This window comes from Silene latifolia, chromosome 2, assembly GCF_048544455.1.
Source record: "Silene latifolia isolate original U9 population chromosome 2, ASM4854445v1, whole genome shotgun sequence".
NCBI classification, from domain to species: domain Eukaryota; kingdom Viridiplantae; phylum Streptophyta; class Magnoliopsida; order Caryophyllales; family Caryophyllaceae; genus Silene; species Silene latifolia.
Genome location: NC_133527.1, coordinates 175,948,219 through 175,954,513, shown reverse-complemented (window position 1 = coordinate 175,954,513; position 6,295 = coordinate 175,948,219). Strand labels below are relative to the sequence as shown.

General features: G+C 36.2%; 1 long non-coding RNA gene across 1 annotated transcript; it reads right to left on the bottom strand.

The window, feature by feature from the left end:
- Positions 1-85: 85 nt before the first annotated feature.
- LOC141631287 (uncharacterized) lies at positions 86-2,525 on the bottom strand. Its single transcript, XR_012537611.1, has 3 exons — positions 2,360-2,525; positions 2,154-2,261; positions 86-307 (listed from the first exon to the last, which is right to left on the bottom strand). It is a non-coding gene; the product is annotated as an uncharacterized LOC141631287 (long non-coding RNA).
- Positions 2,526-6,295: the final 3,770 nt, after the last annotated feature.

Below are 6,295 nucleotides of genomic sequence, written 5' to 3'. Positions count from 1 at the left end.
ATGTTTGTAATTGGTTCAACTTGCCAAAAACCTGTAATTTCAAAAAATTTTCTAACCCAATCACAATATTTCCAACATTCCCAAGAGGCGGGTGCCAAAACCTGCAATGCTAATGAACTACTTTACATGCCATAGCTAAATAAGAAAATAGAATGATACAAACCAAAAATAGAAAAGGGAGACATATGTCCCTTCAAATTATATACAAAACCAAAAGTTAAAAGGTTTACTATAAGAAAAGCCAAACTAGGTCCAAGGTTCCTTATGCTCACTAGCTCGTCTGTGACCCCAACAAAGCATCAACAACCTGTCAATCGCATTTTATACAAACACGAAAGCCACAATTCAAATGGGGAGTAACTTGAGTCCTCCCACCACGAATCGTCAAAATTAATGTAACATGTAATGTAACATGTAAACAATATGATAAACAATGTAATTATCATGTAATCTAACCTATGACCCCTAAACTGACCAAACTAAACTATCATGTGAATCATATAACAAATAGTAATCCAAACTTTATCAATCAGAACCGCTTACATCTCACCTATTACGATTCATAAAATCACCATACAAGAAAGGGCAATATATCAAAGACAGGCATAAGTTCTTAGCACCGTCAATAGTCACTTTGTAACTCGAGTCTATACCACGAGGTAGGGAAGGTAATCGAACCGGTATCTTGGCTCAGCGGTTAATATTAATAAAACATGGCCAAGAGACAACACAACCCTAGCCTAAAATCTGCGCAGACCTAGACATGCGGATACACACCACCGCATCCAAGACCCACAATTTTTCTAAAACAAAGTGAGTACCCTAAGCAGTTCACCAAAGGGTTGGCTAGTACTTAAGCTGACCACTTACTATCAAAATAAGTAACTGAGGTCATGCCCCAACTTGGATATATATCCACTAGTCAGGAACACAAAGGCTATCAAGCAGTGAACATATACTCGTCAAAGACTAAAAAGACCTATCTATGATGAAGGCCGAAATACTCACCTAGGACCTAGTCCCAGCTAGTCCCAGCTTGAATACTTTAGCCCACACCACACAAGACTCACCACACAAGTCAAGTAAGACACCCACTTAACCATAAGAGGGCAAAGAGTCCTACTTACCAACATAAATTCTAACATTCTATCATGTGAAAGGCTATATAAATGTCTATTCAGCATACAATCCAACAGAATCCTCAATAAGTATTCAATACTAATTTCTAATTCTAACAATATTAACCATGTTAAAGGCTTCAGGGAATCTAGGACCATTTCTACAATATAAGATGCTACTCAAATCAACTAATTACACATGTGAATTAGAAATATAATAAATGGCCTAAAACAAGAAAAAGGCCGATTATCTAATTCATTCAACCGAATTTTTACCCGCAACCCCAGCCCTGCGACAGGTACGGGTTAAATTGCGGCTGACCAATCACACATTTAACTGACATCGCATCAGTCAAAGGGACTAAGGCTCAGTTTTCGGCACAATCATCAAAACATTACACTTATCACTATAAAATTCATTTTGAATTTATAAACTATCCTAATATTATTTATCACTGTGACAAAAGCTAAATTAGGTGCATATTCCACTTATTATCCTTTAACATATTAGTTGACACTCTCATTTACAAAAGATTCCACCATTTTTAACTTTTGTTTCATTCTTCATTTTGTGATTAACACCATAATCCAATACAACAAAGTTAAACCCCTAAACACTACTCGGAATATTTTAATCAACTGAACTAACTAATTATGAACAGAAATCATAATTAGAACGGGACAATACTCATGACTTTATCGACTAAACTAGCTAATAGAAGGCGAGAATAAAACGAACAATGCATGGAAAACCAAAAACAAGCAACGGGCCGACCCGGGCTCCGCTCTTCGGCCCGCCCATTGCCGCCACCATTACTCCTTTTTTTTCCATGTTTATTCATTATAAGACCGTCTGAAACATAATTAATCGTTCTCAATACTAACTTGTTAACTAAAACTAACAAAAATACATGGATTAAACATGCATGCATCAAATTTAATCATGTGAAATTATTACTCAAACAAAAATCACAAAACATACAAAAACAACAAAGATTGTGACGATAATTCGTCGAGTAACTCGAAATATGTTACCTTAAGCTAGAAAATGAGCAATTAGCACCTTAAACCCAAACCCTAACAACAACTAGCCGCTATCCTCGACAATATACGAGTCCCCAAACTCGTCCTCCAATTCTTCACCTAATTAAACAATAAAACACCATAATAAGTACATAAATACCGAAAATACCGAAAATTCGTCTTAAAACAACTTCAAGAAAACTGAAATTAAAACATACAAGGTTGTAGATCTCGACGAGGGGATTCCGGAAATGTAAATTTCGTGAAAATCCGAGTAGAAATGAGGGAGATGTGACGATTTTAAGCTTGAATGTATAAAAATGGTGTTTGGTAAGTTGTAGAAGATGAAGGATAGAAAAAATCAGAAAAATGAAGGGAGGGGGAGAGGTGCCCGCGGGAAAGGAGAGAAAGAAAGGAAAGAGCGGGATCGAGTCGGGATTTTACGAGTCGGTTTTGACTCGTTTCGATAATAATTAAAACTGTAAGTCAAATGCAAATTCCGACAAGACCAAAGTTTTTAAACACGAGATTACAAGAAAATTGAGTACTCATACGACCCATTTCCAAATTCGTTTACCCAATGTTCAAAAGAATTGACATTTTCCCCCCGATACGCCCTTATTTCGAAATAAAAAGTTTTACACGGTTTAAACTATTTTTAAACATCTCGAAACTATCAAAATAAATACTTTTCTTCAAAATATAATAAAATTATATTTCTTTGAATTATTTTTACTTTAAATACTTAAATATCAAATTTTATTTGATTAATAAATTATTTTCGAAATATATTAACGGTCCGAAATTACGGGGCGTTACAATCACCCCTCCTTAAAAAAAGTTTCGCCCTCGAAACTTAGAAGGAGAAATTATAGTTATAAGAAAATATTGGTATCTTTTCAATGAAACGGTGATACTCTCATTGATCAGACAAGAACATCCACATTCATATCAAGACATAAAAATTATTTCTACACCAATAAATGAGAAAACCCATTATTGGGACGTCTCCAACAACGAGATTAAACATTCACTAATGTTAAAACCATTAAAAATCTTAAAAGCATTTTCAAAATTTTTGGTTTAAAGTTCTATAATAAGAATAATATCTTTACTAATTATGATTTAAACACGGCTTAGTAACTCGGAAAAAGAGTAAGAAAAAGGAATCATTACACAAAACGAGAAATAGTTTAGGTATCCAATTGAACACTAAGGTTGAAAGAGAGTGAGAAATCATTTTCAAATGTTATTGAAAGAGGTCAATTTGTAGATTTAACTCCAAATTAAGGAAAAATGAACCAAAAGTTTACTCAAACTATATAGAATCTATGCAAGATGAAAAACAACTCGGGGACGAGAAGTGCAAGTCGCGATAGGGAACTCACACCCAACAGACAAGAAGGAATTAAACTCTTAAAGGTGGAATTTTTGGATGAAGTCAATAAAGATGTCAACGAACAAGACGCTTTACTCAAAAGGTCAAATGAGTTCCATAAAGGCGAACACAACGGAACAAGCCAGAATAGCAAGAATGACAATTGTCAGAGATCGGAATTAGGAAGATCGTTACATCGAGAAAGGTTCACTCAATTTTCCAACAATATTCCAATTCCAATAGAAATCCTCAAAGGATTAAATATAAGGTCCAAATTTACAATAACATTCCAAAACAACTTTCAGAAGCCTAAGGTCAAGGCTTCCAACAAAATTATATTCGTATTCAACTAGTGTCAACTATGGGTTCCTCAAATATTCTATAAGGTTTTCATTTCAAAACAAGGTAATAACATACCAATCCCAAAATCCGAAAAATCAATAGGATCTCACGTTCCTCTATCCTTTTATTTATTAAGGATTGCCAAAAGCGGAACTACACTCAGCTACACTCAGCTACAACACCTGTAGGGTAATATCCGTATAAGACCCTTTAATTATAGGATTATAACGCAAATTTTATATGCAAATTATTGTCATAAACGAAATACAATGATGAAACGATAAAGTTTAAGGATTAACCTTCGGTCCTAGTGCAAAATGGCAATGAGAGATCAAAGTAGATCTCCTCCTAAATGATGCACCCAAGATTGTCCGAGAAATGCCCTTGTGCTAGAATGAATCCTCTAATTGCCTTGCAATATTGAGAGGATTGTTTTGTGAGTTTTCGTTGGATGAGAGATCCGAATTTTGAGAGGCAATTTTCTCAAAACCCTAATTTGTTTTTGCAAATGACAATTAAGTTACAAAAGAGAGGAGAACCTCTCTTTTGTTCTCTCTAAGCCGGCCGGCCATGGGCTACCTAGGGAAGTGGGCTTCCACTTCCTTTTAGTCTTAGCTCATGGTCTGGTTCGCAAAATCGCTAAAATGTATATGACGCGGTTATGTTATAAATCGTCATCGGTTATCGGTTATTAAAGCGTCAACTAATAATACGGATTAGTTGAAACACTAATACATGTCCGACAAAGACGATATTGTATAATTATATTCAATATACATTTAATTAAATATAAAACGCTTATATTCAATTTACGAATTAACTGCTTAATTCGCCTTAGCCATTTTTATTTAATCCGTATCAAATAAAATATCTCAACATCACATTATGACTAATTATTAGTCAAATAACTCAGACTAACTGGTTAGTCAAATTTTTGCATCTACATGACTGTATTTTCATACCGTCACATCTCTCAAACGTATCCTATAGGTGTGACTTTTAGGGACCAGTTGATCACCGCCATCTGTATGACAATAACGTCAAACTTATCTAGCAAGCCAACCGTTATTGATAAACGTGGACCAACTGATTATGATACAAAAGTATACCCTTTGATCCTTTTAGAGATTTATAAGTCCTTGCACTAACTGTAAAGGACACCAGCCCCAACAAGCTCCCACTTGTCCGTACAAGTGTATGTGCAATGACGTTATCCGCACTAACTGGAGGACACAAGCCTCAACAAACTCCCACTTGTCCGTACAAGTGTATGTGCGATAACCGATTCTCATATTCATTTAAAATTTCTCCCACTCAATGTAAAACAATTTGCAGATCTGGATCCGCAAAGGTCGTATTTTACAATCGATCTGTATCATGAGTGGTTTCCCCGACTAGAGAGTAACTTAACTGATAAAGCGAATCCGTATCCGAGCATGGCCATGCATTTCAGTTACAGCTCCTCGAGTGGCCCTGAGAAATATCGAGTACCTGATAAAGGCTGAATATTTCCTACAACTCGACTCCTTCCGATCTAAGCACAAACATGAAATGACCCGAAAAAAATCTACTTGGCCCCCCGTTACGGATGACCGTGAGAAAGAAACCAAAGTCACCCAAAATCTGCCTTAGTCTCAAGAGACAGTCGATAGTCAAAAAAATCGACTCTTAGGATCACTATGGAGGTCTTATCCACGACCGGGCACCTAATGTTGTAAAACATTTAGGACTCCACGTTGATGTCACAATTGTGTCCTACGAGATATCCGTATAAATCGCCTCTGTGATTGGTCATCAACTGTTGACTTATGGCTCGTTGAACCCACCATCAACCAACGTCACAAAATAATTACCTTGAGTTATCAGCTCACGTGGGTAATTAAGGACCAAAAATATAATGCTTGTTCAGTTCACTTTGTGGTGTTCAAAATTTGTCGTACAAATCCACATGAAAAACAAAATATATATAAAATATCAAAACGATGATGTCGTATAGAGTACAAAAGAGGATGAATCTAATCCATAAAAGAGTACTACAACTTAGGAACACGTTTAATTCCCATAGAATTAACGTGCCCTTCATGCTTATCTTGTCGTAATGGTTTAGTGAGAGGATCTGCTATGTTATCATCTGTAGCAATCTTTTCTATCGCTACTTCCTTTTGCTCCACGTAATCTCGGATTAGATGAGCTTTCCGTTGTACATGTCTAGACTTGTTGCTAGACTTTGGCTCCTTAGCTTGGAAGATGGCACCACTATTGTCGCAATAGATGGTGATCGGGTCATTCGAACTAGGCACTACGGATAGTCCATGTAAGAATTGACGCATCCATATCGCTTCCTTTGTAGCTTCGACGCGCATAGTACTCGGACTCAGTCGTAGAATCTGCTGTAACAGTTTGTTTCGAACTCTTCCAGCTGACTGCAGCGCCA